Raw genomic sequence first — 16,691 nt, forward strand, 5'->3', positions numbered from 1 at the left:
GAAAGTGCTAGTTTTCGTATTGCAGGTCAATACGTTCTTAACAAGTTAAAAGAAAAAAATTTATATTTTTTCTATTTTGCATTTGCTATATTTTCTTCCGCAATATCAAAAATGATAAGCAAAATTGTCAACTACACGCATTTATTATTCAAATTCATTCATACACGATTACACAATCAAAAAGAGAAAATATCGAACATTTCTTTAAAAAATGTATGTGTGTTGTTCTTCACCATGATTTCACAAAAATGCTTAGCTTACATACATGCATGCGCGCTTCATATGCTATGCTAAGCTATAAGTGCAGACAGGTTCTTTTTTCTTTATTATAAATTGTTATTTACAATTATTTAGAGGCAGCTTACTACTGCCTTTGGGTTTTTTTCTCAGCTCACTTATGAAATTAAAAACTATGTAGAAGAAATGTGAAATAAAAAAAAAAAAAATTATTCAAATAAAATTTAATATAAAAAAACACAAATTAAAAATAAAATCATTCGAAATGTATATTTTAAAGTAAAAATCAAAATTTTTCAATTTCTTAGTTTTTGAGTGCTTTGTTCATAAAACTTTTTCGCGCAACTACACACATGTTAAGGATGTATAACTCAGTCTGTATAAGAGTTGTATATGTGTGTGTTTTTATTGTTGCCTTAATGAATGTACCATGTAAGTTTAACAGGTAATACGCCCGCGTACAGCTAACAATTAAGTTTAAAATGTTATTTATTGCAAATAATAATTTCCACTTTTGTGTATATTTTTTGTTGTTTTGATTTGTATGCATCATAATTTCATTCTTTCAATTAAAATTAAATGGTATATTTATCATAATTTGCTTTTTTTGCTTATTAAAAGTATAGAATTAAAAGTATTTTTTTATGATTAAATAAAAAAGCTGCTTACACTTTGTCATTTCACCTTTTTGCTGTGTTCCTTCTTAAATATTTTTATATTTTCAATGAACTGCGCGAAATATATCAATGAAAGCATTTACAATTTACTTGTTGTTTTTCTACAAATATAAATTTTGAAAAATTTTGGCGAATTACTTTTGGTTTTCTTCAACTTGTTTCTAACTTCTTCTATCACACTCAGTTTCAAATGAATTTCGAGCGAATCTCGAATTTTTAAAATTTTTTAAAAAGTGTTGATCATTTGCACTTAAATTGTATGTATGGATGTGTGAATTTAATACTTAAACAATAGTAATAAAATTATTAACAAAGAATAAATTATAACAAAAAAATACTTTGCATACAAAAATTGTTTGTATGCCTAAAAATTTAAATAAAAGATCACTAAATTGTTTTTGTCGCTTGAGGAGCGCATGTGTTATATTGCAAGTATGCCTGATTACGTTGAATACATTTTTTCCAATTCCATGTTTACAATTTTTCGAGTTCGAATTTTTTTTCGAACACATGTTGCAGTTTTTTTGCTGACAAATTTGTTTGCGCTTAAATTTAAGTTGTTTCTGGCTTGAACTTAAGCGTCAAGGTTCTATGACCTGGAAATTGTTTTTCGAACTTCATAGTTTTTTAAACTTAAATTTTTTAAGGCTGCACACTGGACCATTTTACGCACTCGAATTTCAAAGTTTTTCGAACCCAACAATTTTTTCAAACTTGAATTTCAAAGTTAGTCGTGCTGAATAACTTGGCCCGAGTTCAAACTTTAAACTTTCTATAATTTTTCGAAATCACACCCCGAAGTTTCTACAGCTAAAACATTTTTGACGCACTCAATATTACACAGTTTTCGACATCGTATTCGAAGCGTTTGTCCGATAAAAAAAAAAATGATAGAAATCTACTTCGCATCTACTAAGAAGTATACACAGAGCTCGAATAAGCTTTTCTAACTTAGATTTGAAATAAATACTGTCAAAAAAGTTGACGTAACAGAACATGCTACTCGCAACATATCCACAGTCCCCCAGCTCAAAATCTAGAAACTCTAATCGTCTATTTTTAGAGCAAGTAGCTATTAGCTCAATGCATCACTTATGAAACTAGGGTAAGTAAAATTACCTCGTAGTTCGAAAATGCCTCTGGCACTGTATAACAAATCAAACAAAGCCATTTTGAAAGATAACAGTATTGATTTCGAATACAAAAGGTTTGAACATTCCTCAGCTAAGAATGATGAATACAACTTGTCAGTATACTCACATACGGAATATTACATATGAGAAGCGAAGCATGCAGCGTATTCAGTACGGCCAACGCTTCGCATTGAATATTGAGTAAATGGTATTTCACATTATAAATTTTCACTCTTTACATTTGTTTCAAATAATTAATATTCATATATTCAAATATGATGAAATGCCTGAATATTTACTATTTATTAGGAAATGGCTATTTTACGAAATAACAGCCAGAGAGCAAAAATTTAAAAGGAATTTAAATGTCAAGTTTTATTAATTTATTTGCAATTGTCTGTAAGTTTAAAATATATTTCGCTTTAGTTGGTTCATTGCATAACATTTAAAAAAAATAAAAAAATTTTAATTTTGAATTTCTTCGAAAATCTGTTTTCGAAAATTTCTAATTTTTTCGAAGTTTTATGTTTTTTCGAAATTATCAGCAGGCATGCAGCTATTGCTGCATTTAGTAGTTGTTATTTTAATTTAAGAAAATCTGTTTTCAAATTTTTCGAAATTTTAAGATATTTTTAAATTATCAAAATACATTCGGCTATTGCTGCTTTTAATAGTTGTTACTATAATTTGAGTTCTAAAGATAAATTGTATCTCGAAAATGCCAAGCGTTTAATACAAATCGTTGAATTAAACTTTCGGAAGTGGGGTGGTTAAACGTTTTTCAAAGAGTCTAAACAAACATATATATACATAAACATATTTTCGAAATTAAACGTTTTTCATTTATTTTCTCGACAACGGTGAAACTTTTTTTAATCATTTTTTAAAAAGTTACAGCAGCGGAAAATGAAAATCAGTCACTTTCGAAGATATGTTTAAATTATAGCTCTAAAACCAATTCTAATTGCGAACGGCTGAAATAACTCAAATTTTGAAAAACTGAAAATTGTTTTTTTTTTTTTTTTGTTGTTTCATCATTGTGAACTATAACCATAAGCTTTCCTGAAAACACGGATCTACGAAAAATACTGCGCCACTTAAGAAATGTTTACTAAAATGCGCAGTTAAGAAAGGAAATTTCAAGAATTGTTTCGCTTATATTTCTTGTTCTTAATAACCAGTAAACGCAATTCTTGCCTGAAACTTAAACTTTAGGCTTTCATTATTATGCATTTTGCTTTAATTTTAGTCTTTTACAGACGTCAAAATAGAAATTTAAAATAAGAACTAAAAAAATTTGAATGCGTCCTAATAGCTTTTTTTTTATTTAATACTAAATTTAAAAACCTCCAGCTTTTTGAAAATGTGTGAAAATAAGTGTTTTATGCTTTTCATTTTGCAATCGTTAGTAATATTTTTGTACTTTTTTTTAAATTTAATTTAAAATATTATTTTGTTTGTGACCACTAAATTTTTCGTTTTAAAATTTTTAAGAAAGAAAACTGTCAGAATAAAACGGTAAATCTTTAAGTTTTTGAAAAATGATTTGCGTCTTTAATTTGTTTTCAATTATTGTTGTACACAAAGATAACATTACAGTTTTACAGTTTACAGTTTTGACTTGATTGATATTGCAGTATTAATATTGTGTTGTTTTGGTTTTTTAAGTGTATAAACTACATATTGAATACATATATTTTTTGAAATTCTTTAGGTATAGTTTTCTTATTTTAGCTATATAAATCTTTTGCTTGCATATATTCTTAATATCTCATATTGTTTTACCAAAAAATAATTGAACAAAATATTATTTATTAAAAAATCAAAATACAAACATTTTGCGAACATAAAACAGAATTTGAATATTGATAGTTGGTTTTTTGTTTTCTTTTTTTTGCTGTTTTTATTATAAGTAATTAAAGTAAATCGATTTCCATTTTGTTTTTGTTTTTTTTTTTGTTTTTGTTTGCAAAACTTTAGTTTTCTTTAGAAATTTTTTGAATATTTTTATATTTTTTGTTTATTATAAGTTTTTTTTATTATATTTTTTTTTTGTTTGTTTGCTTGAGCGAACCTTTTCCCATCTGCTTTTCCCATCTCTGAAGCGTATACATGCTCAACTCAATCGCTTAACTATAAGATTTGATTTTCCTTAGCGCCTGCTGCCCGCATTCTGCTTTGCCGCGCTTTTTTCCAAATTATTTACTATAATTTCATATTTTGGTGAGCATATACCGCTCTTTCATTTCAATTGTGTTCTGATTTGTTAAGAGATACAAGCTCAAAATTATTTGTAAAAAATCTGAAGCTGTATCTGAACGACAAGCCAGCACACAATTATACAACGAAAAAATGCGCTGGAACGGCATCAATCTTTTGTATGATGGTCCGCCACATTTATTTTTTTTGTTTTTTAATTTTTTCTTTTTAAAACTTTTTTTCGTTCGCATAATTTTATAAGATTTGAAATAGAATTAAACATCTTTCCCTTCAAATTTGCGCCCGCTCTTAATCCCTTTCGAATTGTTTTTTTTTCTTCTTTTTCTTTTTCTTACGCTTAACTTACGTACATACAAGCATACATATACATTATTTTTAAAGATAAAGAAAAATCAAACAAATTCTAAATCTTTCGTTATTATGATGCATAGCAAAATATACACACATCGCAGTGGAGAGTTGAGTGTTATTGTTTAGATGACAAAAAAAAAAATTAAATGTATGCTGTTCCAGTTGCTTACGTTGACGATTTCGCTTTTTCATTGATTTTTTTTTTTTAACGAGAACGAAAGTTTTGTTATTGTGTCATGCAGGATATGTTGTTGTCGTTGACGTTTCACAACTTCAATTTTCCTTTACGTTTCATAATACAAAATTTGTTTCTACTTCTACACAATAACTTTTTATCTCTTTATAGCAAATTTTTTTGCTTTTCTCATTTTTCTTGCCTACTCCTCTATACTTTGACCGTCTTAACTGGCAAATAATTATCATCCTGCAGTTATTTGTTGAGTTTGTACGCAAAAATCTGATGTATTGACTGCACACTGCTGTTTTGCGTATGTTCTGTATTAACACTGTTCGAAAATTGGAATAATTGGAGATGTCGGCCAATCTTCCTCCTCCTCAGAGCTGATACTTTCGGTTCTGTAAAAGAAAAAGTAAGCAGTTTTAGATAATGTAAAGATAATTAAAATTTGAAATACAAAAATTTTTAAATATTTCAATGCAATATAAGAAAAATTATAGTTTCTGCTGATTTCGAAAAGATCTCATACACTATTTTTATTCATTACAGAATTCTTTTTTTTTTCAAAGGAAAACAAATTTTGCACATTATATGGGAGAACCGAGCTATTGACTTGACGTTAGGAAAAACTCAGCGAGTGCACATAAACCAAATCTGTGGAGCAAAATCAGAGACTTTTAAGAAAAGGGAAAAAGAGAAAAAGGGAATTTATATAGCCAAGGAAGACGAAAATTACAAGAAAAAGGAGAGGTAAAAGAAGCTGGAGGAGAAAGAGTAAAAAAAGATATTTCTGACGATGACGATGGTAATGATGATGCTCATTATGGTGGTGATAATTAAAAGGAAATGAAGAAAAAGTTCATTTATTGCAACAGTCACGGTTACGTACCGGGTGCGGTTACAATTAAAGTTGCGGTTTTGGTTAGTGCTCTGTTACATTAGTCAATAATATGACACTTAGCCAAAATTCAAACTCAACTCTTTTTTTTTCGAGATTTGATTGCATGGAGGAGGACCTTCTTATATTTGAAAGTCCCAGTTCCAGGTTATTGTCCAATACATAAAATGATTAATTTCTGGATTAACTTTCCAAAGTATGTAAGTAATTTAGGCTCCACTAGTACACAATGGTAATACCAACTGGCCAGAACCATGTGTAGCAGCTTGCTATTTGTATTTAACTATGTGCTTTGTAAACTGGTTTTTTCATGGCACCACGCCAGGTTATATTCAAATTGTCTTAAGTTGTTAATTATCCATTTAATTATTGTAATTATTTTTCATATTCACTCTAGTCATGTGTACATGACAAAATTATTAATTATTAAAATTCAATATATGGCTTGTTGCCATGTTATTTCAGTATCCCGTTATGGGTAAAGTCCCGTTCGTATATAATTTTTATGGCGTCACGCTAGGTTCTCCATTAATTTATGTATGTATGTATAATATTAGGTTAGGTTTTTTCTTGGCACCACGCCATTTTTCCAATGTCACTGATTCGGGTACAAGTCCCGTTCGTATATAAAAACCTTTTGATTTGTATGGCATCACGCCAGGTTTTCCGTTAGTTTATATATGTATGTAAATTTTTTAGGTTAGTTTTTTAATTGGCACCACGCCATTTTTCCAATGTCACTGATTCCTATTAGGAGTGCATAAAACCGCCCTAACTCCAGGTCAGGGAGGCACTGCATCTCCTAACTTCGCCAAAACGCCCGAGGGACGCACCGAAGCCAACCTTGTGGACTCTTTAATTTTTCACTCAACGCAAAAAGCCCAAAAATTTACGTTGAGTAGAAGATGACCCGAACGACCGCTCGCTCGAAAAGACAAGACCGGAATGAAACTCAACTCCAAAGAATTTCGCGCTAAAACATTAGTTCGCCTTGAAATTTAAAGATTTTCCGAGCTGTACAATTTTTGGAACTCAACTTTAAAGTTTTTCGAACTTGAATGTTTTTGAGCTCAAACGTTAGAGTTTTTCAAGCTGCCACATATTTACGAACTCAAAATGCAAAGCTTTTCGAACTGCAACACTTTTCGCACTCCTATTTTAAATTTTTCGAACATAAAAATTGTATCTAACTCGAATTGCAAAGTTATTCGTGGTGGAATATTATTTATATTAATTTTTGTTCATCAAAAAAAAAAAAAAAAAAAAAAAAAAACAGCGATTTGAACAAGTATTCGAATAGTTTGTCCAAAAAACAATGCATTGATAAATTTATTGCCGAGTGTTTGCGTATCGACTTAGAATGCTGAATTATCATTTTTAGCTCAGATTTCAAAGCTCTCTGCTCATCTTACTGCGGTGTGAACGGCAAAAAATCAACCTCAAATCAACTTGTGTAAAAATGTGATTACATAAAGGGTGTTAAGTTATGGTTATTCGTTGCTAGGATTGTGGGTACTATGTCGTATACGCTAGCGAGTTTGGTTACGGTTACGGCGCTATTATCAGTCTTATGGTTGCGGTTATGGTGACAGCTTCGCCGACTCTTACGGTTACGGTTACGGTAGCAAATGTAGTAGCGCTTACAGTTACGTTTATGTCAATCATAGCGGTCACGGCGACGCTTATTGTACCATTAACTGTTATAGGGGAGCTGATAATTATGGTCGCAGTTAATGCCCCGATTACGTCCATGTTAATGGTTACAGTCACGGTAACTATTATAGCTACAAATGCAGTGACGAACATGATTACAATTACAAAAAAGTTTATAGTTACGACCACGATTACTATTCTGGTTACATCTACGATCACGGTTACAATTACGGGTAAAGTCAAGGTTACCAGTTTAATTAAAATACCGACAGCAAATTAGAGCACATTTTTTATAGAGTGGTGACGGAGTTGTTAAGGAACTCATTCTATATGGAAAAATTATTGAAAGCCCAGTGGCAGCAATAGTTTTGTCGTCATTCCGGAATAATAAATAAAAGTAAAAATTTGTCAGTCGTTATTTCGAAGAATTTTTTATTATTCCATTTTTTGTTCAATGGATTGCATTCGTTGCATTGCAATACTGAAATAAGTGCATTGAACAGTCTTTTGCACGTCTGTGTTACAAAAACGATCTGGTGATACGAAGGGATTGAAATAGAAGACTTGAGTAAGAGTGACGCTTTTTCGTGTGAGACTGCCGATTATTTCTACACCATTTCCAGATGGATTTTAGAAAGGGTTAATTGGAAATAAGAATAATCAATTGGATTTTCGAAAGCATTGGTTGGATTTTCGAAAGCATTGGTTGGATTTTAGAATTGTTCACTCGACTTTCGAAAGCATCAATTGGCATTTAGAACTGTCAATCGGATTTTAGAGAACGTCATTTGGGTTTTAGAAAACATTCAAAAGTTCAAATTTACTCTTTCTGAAATCTAATTGACCTTTTCTAAAACGGCCATAACCGTCTAAACGGTTAAGCGCCAATTTAGTAAGTAATTTGAATACATATGAAGGAGTGCAGTTAAATGAACCCGTTTCGTTTTTTCAAAAACTCCATTTACGTTTTCTAAAATCCCACTAACAGTTCTTAAATCCAAATGACACTTTCAAAACTCCAACTGACAATTCTAAAATCCAATTGACGCTTTCCAGAATGCAATTGACAATTCTAAAATCTAACTGACGCTTTCGAAAATCCAACTGACTAATATAAAATCTAATTAAATTTTTCTAAAATACAGTTGACACTTTCTAAAATCCAACTTGAAGTGAAGTAAATTCTATTCAGTTATACACCAATAATATTGTAACATGAAAGTCCCTTTTTCGAAAGATCTAAAATTGGCCCTTTTCAATTAATCAATTTTGCTGCGACATATCCCTCCCTCAAATCGGATATTTCCTACGGTCTGTCATCACTGTTGAGAAAATCGATAGGTCTATCTATCCCTCAGTTTTCATATGGGGAGCGATTTTTTTATATGGATTTTAGTTACCTCTTGAGATGGACTTTTCTTATTGTGGCTATGCTCGGAACGCCCTGACGCGCTTTGGTCTGGGCCTGCTTATCAAGCTGCCTAAGTGCTCATATTTTAAGCTCACTTTACATTATTGGCAAGCACGAAAAAACCTCGAACTCTTGTATAATAGCAAAGCAAAATTTTCCTTTTATATAAAACACATATTTTGTTTGAGTTTAAAAAACAATGAACGCAAATTGTCAGTTGTTTTTTGATTACTTAAGAATTTACTTAGCGATCAAGAAATAAGATTGCTTTGTGGCCATATTCAGGTTATAAATTTTTTTTAATAATAAAAACAATGATTAATGATAAGAAGAAAGTTAATTAGAAGTGAAAATAAGCAAGTTGTATACACATACATACAATTTGGTTTGCTCGTGCCTCGTTTCAATGCAATGAACTTGAAAGCGATAAAAAATTTTGTGTTTTTTATTATTTTGAAATTTCAGACAATCTTCAGCAGCTTATAACTACATATATATAAATATACATATGTGCGTTCAATGATGTTCTAAGAATGTTTTATTCTTAACGGAAAAACGTTAAAAATATTTAAGTGGCTATACGTTCTGAAATAAAAAAACAATAAAAAAATTAAAAACAAAATTTTCAACATTAAAAAAAATTTAAAAGCAAATCAAATTTTGGCATTCATTGATAAAAAAAAAAATATACAAAAAAACGAGTCATGGCTGGGTTAATATCGGCTGATGATTAAAATAACCCCCTATCTGGACTGTCGTTTCAAAAACGCCCCCCACCTCAGAAAACTTTCAAAATTCCATTGAAGTACGCCCTATCTAATGATTTGTTTCAAAAACGCAGTTAGTTGGGGCGTTTATGAAAAAAATTCTAAAGTAGGCCGTTTTTGAAGCAAGTTCTGAAATAGTTTTTGTAAAATATTTTGAGATATGGCGTTTTCGCACTGACAGCCGAGATATGGTGGTGTTCCACTCTGGCGCCTGTATGATTGCAATTGTATAACAAAAAAGTCCCAGTAAGTGAATATAAACCAAATTAGAAAATTAGGTGAATTAGGATACCAAGGAAGAGATTAGCGTAAAGGGGGAGAAGAAAAGGAAGTAAATGGATGTAGGGTTATTTACTTGTTATAAATATACTTGTTATATTTTAAAATTTATTATTATTAGATTGTTTATTTTTATTTATTCATAATGCTAAACATATATATATATATATATATATATATATATATAATTTTTGATTTAAGCATCTATATGATTGATACGATTATCACTAGCTAATAGGATTTCAAGATTTTTTTGTTTCATCAAAACAGTTTTGTATGTGATCAAAACGATTATTGTATATTTTCAACTCCCGTAAAGTATTCAGACACCCAATTCTTGCGGCAGATCGGAAAGTTGATTGCATGACAAATTCAGCAAAGTAAGGCGTGTAAATAGAGACACAAATGCTGGTACTTTAGTTAGTTGATTCTTGGCAAACACCAAATCACTAGCACAGTCCTTGAGAAGTTGAAGCGATTCAGGTAATGTATCTTATCATGGATTGTTGATAGATATTGTATTGTAATAGTACAGATTTTAATTTTATAATTGTTTTATTTTTGTTCACTATTGTATTAAAAATTTAAAGATTCTTGTTCAAATAATTTAGTGATGTTGAAGCGAAAATTTTCCATATAAACTATTTTGTAAATAATAGTATTTATTTTAGTCAAAATTCTTTTAGATGTTTTTACACTATAAAAATGTTTACTTTATTTTAGAATATGTTTCTGTTAATCAAATTTCTATATAAAATAGTCTTTGAGTTTTAAACTAATCACTGCCTTAATGATCTGGCTTTTCTTTAATAACATTTCCGTATCATTGTGTAGGCACATGTATGTGATAATTATAGTCACATTAACATTTATAATTCACTAGTTCTGCATTTAACAACGTTGACTTAAATCCAAATTCGTTGTACAAGTATGCACGTTCAAATAATTTTAGGTCCGTTGGTAGGATCGCCAATATAGTTAAGATAATAACTATTTTTCTAAAATATTATTATTTTATTTGTTGAAAATCAATCTCGCAAAAATTATTTATTTTCACATTTTTAAAAATTCTAAAATATCTAACTTAAAAATTTTCATTTTGAAAGAACATTAAAAGTAAAGTAAAATTAAAATAATTTACAAAAATACAGTATATTTATTTTAAGTAGATAACCCTACATTTAGGTTAGGTTAGGTGAGGTGGTAGCTGCCCTGATAAGGATAGCTCACTTGGACAACACGAAGGTCCGTTGTGATACCACATACACCAAAAATAGCGGTGACTTAGATCTAGCTACTTAGAGAATCGTTGAGTAGCAACGATAAAGCTCCGAATGATACCGATCTCAACTTTGGATAAATCCTCGGGAGATCCAAGTGAGTCGCCGAAGTACTTTCGCTTAGTTCTGGCAAAAGCTGGGCAATCAAGCATAAAGCGATTTGGTGATTCCACTTCATTGTTCTCCATACAGCTGCAGCAGGATGGAGTTTCCAGTATATTGAGACGTACCGCATGCATACCCATCGGACAGTGCCCTATCAAAACCCCAATGACCATTGATAGGTGAGCCTTAGTGAATCCAACTATTTCAGCAGACCTCCTGCCATTCACTTTCTGCCAGAAAGATCTTGCTACCCTGCAAGACGTGGTGTCCACGCAACGTTTGCTGAGCTGACTCGAGGCCCAGCTATGGAGAAGCAATCCACAGTTGGCCAGCGGAATTCCGAAATCCCTACAGCCATCTTCATTCGGTTCAGTTGTACCGATGCGGGCTAAGAGATACGCTTGACAGTTACCCGGGATATCACTATGGCCCGGGACCCAGATAATCTTAATTGTAAAATAACTCGATGCAATCGCAAGCGAGGCCAGGCACTCCCAGATCACCCTCGATCGCACTCAAGGCCTTGATAGCCGCTTGGCTATCAGAGTAGATGTTAAATTCCCTAACCGTAATAGCACTGGATAGCATTCCATCCACCGCATCCTTAATCGCAGCAACTTCCGCTTGGAATACACTGCAGTGATCAGCCAACTTAAACTTGCGGCTTACATTTAGCTCTTGACAGAAGACCCCCCGCAATACCTTTCCGTCCAACTTCGACCCATCCGTGAATAAGTTAACCGGTCCCATGCCCCACATAATTCCTCTTCCCACTCCTCCATCGCGGGAAAGACTAGGGTGAAGGTTGCATAGGAAGCAGTCATCGGTATACAATAGTCCGTCCTGTCCGAGATAAAGTCGAAATTAGTAAGAAGGCTAGAGTGTCCGAAGTAAGAAAGCCCATAACCCATATCACGAAGCCTGACCAACGACCGGGCCGCGGCTGCCTTTCCCGCAATATCTACTGAATGTATGTTCAGCATGACATTCAGTGCCAAGGTAGGTGTTCTTCTCAGAGCGCCACTGATACCAATAAGCGCCGTCCGTTGCACTGACACTAACATTTTGGAGGTGCTCGCCGTGTCTAGTGCTTTCCACCAGACCAGCACCCCATAACCCTACATTTACTCCCGCTCAATATATTTGGTAATAAACCAAATATTTATTTTATTTTTAAAAATTTATTATACCTTTCATGAAAATGAAATGGTATATTAATTTCGTCACGAAACCGAAAATTGTAAGTCCTTAAAGGAAAATAGATAGACCCACCATTAAGTATACCGAAATAATCAGGTTGAAGAGCTGAGTTGATTTAGCCATGTCCGTCTGTCCGTCTGTCCGTCTGTCTGTTTGTATGCAAACTAGTCCCTCAATTTTTGAGATATCTTGATAAAATTTGGTGAGCAGGTGTATTTGGGTGTCCGATTAGACATTTGTCGGAACCGACCGGATCGGACCACTATAGCATATATCCTCCATACAACCGATTTTTCAGAAAAAGAGGATTTTTGTAATATCTTACCCAATTTAACAGATTGGAGCTTCAAACTTCACCATATACTTTCGTATATTGCACATATTGTTGCCTGAAAAAATTTATGAGATCGGTCGTATATATAGTATATATCCCCCACAACCGATTGTTCAGATAAGGAACTTTTCGTAATTACTGCCCTATTTTAAGAGCTAGAGGCTTCAAATTTCAGCGAATGCTTACGTATATAGCATATATTATTGTCTGAAAAAATCATAAAGATCGGTGGTATATATAGTATATATATGGTGGTATATATAGTATATATATATAGTATATATATATATATTTTCGCAAATTTTAGCCCCATTTTAACAGCTAGAAGCTTCAAATTTCACCGAATATTTACTTATATAGCATATATTGTTGTCTGAAAAAATCATAGAGATCGGTTGTATATATAGTATATATCTCATACAACCGATTGTTCAGATAAGAAACTTTTCGCAATTTCTACCCCATTTTAACAGCTATAAGCTTCAAATTTCACCGATTGGTTACGTATATAGCATATATTGTTATCTGAAAAAATCAGAGAGATCGGTTGTATATATAGTATATATCTCATACAACCGATTGTTCAGATAAGAAACTTTTCGCAATTTCTACCCCACTTTAACAGCTATAAGCTTCAAATTTCACCAACTGCTTACGTGTATAGGATATATTGATGTCTGAAAAAATCATTGAGATCGGTGGTATACATAGTATATATCTCATACAACCGATTGTTCAGATAAGAAACTTTGCGCAATTTCTGCCCCGTTTTAACAGTTAGAAGCTTCAAATTTCACAAAATGCTTTCGTATATAGCATATATTGTTGTCTGAAAAAATCATAGAGATCGGTGGTATATATATTATATACTTCATATAAACTGTCATATTGACCCCTTTTTTACGGCTAGAAGCTTCAAGATTCATCAAATTTCATCAAATAGTTACGTTTACGTCATATATTTTTGAAATACGTGATTCGTAGCCATAGTTTTTACATGCAGACCACAAAAAACGTGAAGCTTTGCATCCTCACACAGATTACCTACCTATTTTTATACCTTTCATGAAAATGAAATGGTATATTAATTTCGTCACTGTTGGTAGGAATTTGGAAGGGGATTTGTATACTTGCGTGAATGTCCGGTACAATAAAAGAAAAGCACTTCTTAGTTCAACGATTTAGTGAGGACTAAAAGATAAAATTCATGTGTACATATAGTTAACTCATCAATATATGTAATATGTCTTATTCATTCTAATTATTAGAAATATGTTCTCAATAGGAAATATTGAACTTAAAACTCCAAGTTATTATTTCAACACTCTTTCTTAAGTTAAATATTTCTTCAGTTAATTTTTAAGACCAAGCATTTGAACAAATTTTACATGTTTCTGTTTTTGCAGATTTTTTGTAAAAATATCAGAAACATTTTCATTTGTGGAGACGTACTCTAATTCTATTACTTTTTGTTCGACAACTTCTCGGATATAATGATATTTCAAATCTATGTGCTTGGTTCGCTTGTGGAACACAGGGTTCTTTGAAATTTGTATTGCGCTCATGTTGTCGCCTTTTAACTTAACAGGACCGATGTCGTGAATAAAACCAACTTCTTTAAGTAAGCGCCGCAGATATACAGCCTCTTTTGCTGCCGTACTTAAAGCGATGTACTCAGCCTCTGTGCTGCTCAATGCGACTACATCTTGCTTCTTTGCTTGCCAGGAAAAAGCGCTACCCGCCAAAAAGAACGAATAACCGGTGTATGACTTCCTATCTAAATCGTTACTCGCCCAATCCGCATCCGCATAGCCTTTTACCGGTTTACCATTTTTGCAGTAGTGTAACTTTAAATTGATGGTTTTTGATAAGTATCGTAGGACATGTTTTGCACCAGCCTCATGTTCGGTGTGGGGTTCTTGGTTTCTTTGTGCTAATAAACTTACTGCGTGCATAATGTCTGGCCGCGTTGAAATGGCCAAGTACATTAAAGATCCAATTAACGATTGATAGCTTGTTGCATCTATTTTAGTGCACTTGTCATTTCTGCAGCTTACTTGAAAACCAGGATCTAGAGGTGTGCTTACCGGACGACATGATGTCACACCATACATACTCAATAACTCGTTTATATAGTTCTTCTGACACACAGAAATCGCACCTGTCTTACCCTGACGTTCTATTTCGAAGCCAAGAAAAAATGTAATTGCCCCGCTATCGTGTAGTTGAAATTTAGACGATAATGATTTTTTAATGCTCGCAATCTCTTTCTCGCTTGGACATGCTAAGATAAGATCGTCGACATAAACGGCAATGTAACTATAACTACCATTGTATTGTTTGACATACAAACACGGTTCGCTTTTGCATGGGCTGAAACCTATATCTTTCAATGCTACATCAAGAGTACTATTCCAGTGTCGCCCAGACTGCTTTAAGCCGTAAATGGCTTTATTTAGCTTTAAAACTTTATTAGGATTTTTATTGTCTACAAATTCTTCTGGTTGTTTAAGGTAAATTTCTTCCGTAAGCTTACTATTGAGATATGCATTGGAAATATCGATCTGATGTAAGTGAAGCTCTTTCTCAACGGCAATAGCAAGTAGCATACGAATTGTTTCATATCGTATTACAGGCGAAAAAGTTTCCCAGTAATTTAAACCCAGCTGCTGACTGCAGCCTTTTGCTACTAGTCTCGACTTGAACTTTTGAATATTGCCATCTGAATCACGTTTTATTCGAAAAACCCACTTCGATCCAATCGCTTTTTGACCATCAGGCAGATCTACTGCTGACTAAGTGTTGTTAGCAAGAAGCGCCGAGTATTCTTCTTCCATTGATTTCTTCCACTCAAAGGAGTATTCGCTTGACAATGCTTCTTTGACCGATCGAGGCGTGTCTACATCTTCACCATATTGTAGATAATTTAGCATCTGATACTCTTTTTTGGGACGCCCGACTTGACCAGTGTGAATAATTTTTGGCCTACCTCGACCGCGACGTGATTCGTTTCCATTTCTATGAGACTCACCAATTATTTGCATTTCATCCGAAACGATTCCATTCTCTGCAACATTGCCTACATTTGCCTCTTCTACCTCTGTTTCGTCTTCGGTGCAACTTTCAAACTCTTCATCTTCTTTCCGCTCTTCTTCAACATGTTTACGATCGTCGATTTTTACAAAAATTGTAGCAATGTCATTTTCATCTCTGTTTTTGGTGTCACCTTCGGGCACAGCTAAGTTGACTTCATCTTCTAAAAATTTTACGTCACGTCTTACACAAATTTGCCTCGTTTCCTTATCATACAAGCGATAAGCTTTTGCAACCTCAGAATATCCGACGAACAAATACTCTTTGCCCTTTGCGCTGAATTTACCACGCTGCGTTTTATTTAACGCGAATGCGCGCGAATCAAAAACCCTGAAATGTTTTACCGACGGCTTTTTGTTGTACCAAATCTCATAAGGAGTGCAATCTCTAAGTAATTTTGTAGGTGCGCGATTACGTAAATATACAGCTGTGTGTATAGCTTCACCCCACAATTCTTGTTCTATATTTGCATGCACCAGCAAACTTCTAGCCATTTCTACAATTGTGCGGTTAACTCTCTCTGCCACTCCATTTTGCTGGGGAGTATATGGCACAGTTAACTGCCTTTTAATTCCGCACTCATTTAAAAAATCGGTAAATTTATTGTTTATGTACTCCGTACCATTGTCACTTCGGAGCTTTTTAATTTTCTTCTGAGTTTGACATTCGACCATATTTTTGAATAATTGAAACTTTTCAAATACTTCGCTCTTTTCTTTAATACAATAAACAAAAATCATTCTCGAGAAATCGTCAATAAATGTGAGAAAGTATCGTGCACCACCTACTGATTTTACGTTTATGGGTCCACATACATCTGTATGCACAAGCTCTAATATTTCTTTTGACTCAATTTCAAATTTTTTTGGAAAAGG

At 32.9% G+C, this 16,691-nt stretch overlaps 1 pseudogene; it reads right to left on the reverse strand.

Annotated features, from left to right (window-relative positions):
• Positions 1-481: 481 nt before the first annotated feature.
• The window catches only part of LOC137233951 (cyclin G-like), a 185,491-nt pseudogene continuing 169,281 nt past the window's right edge, over positions 482-16,691 (reverse strand).

This window comes from Eurosta solidaginis, chromosome 1, assembly GCF_040869045.1.
Source record: "Eurosta solidaginis isolate ZX-2024a chromosome 1, ASM4086904v1, whole genome shotgun sequence".
Taxonomy (NCBI): Eukaryota; Metazoa; Arthropoda; class Insecta; order Diptera; family Tephritidae; genus Eurosta; species Eurosta solidaginis.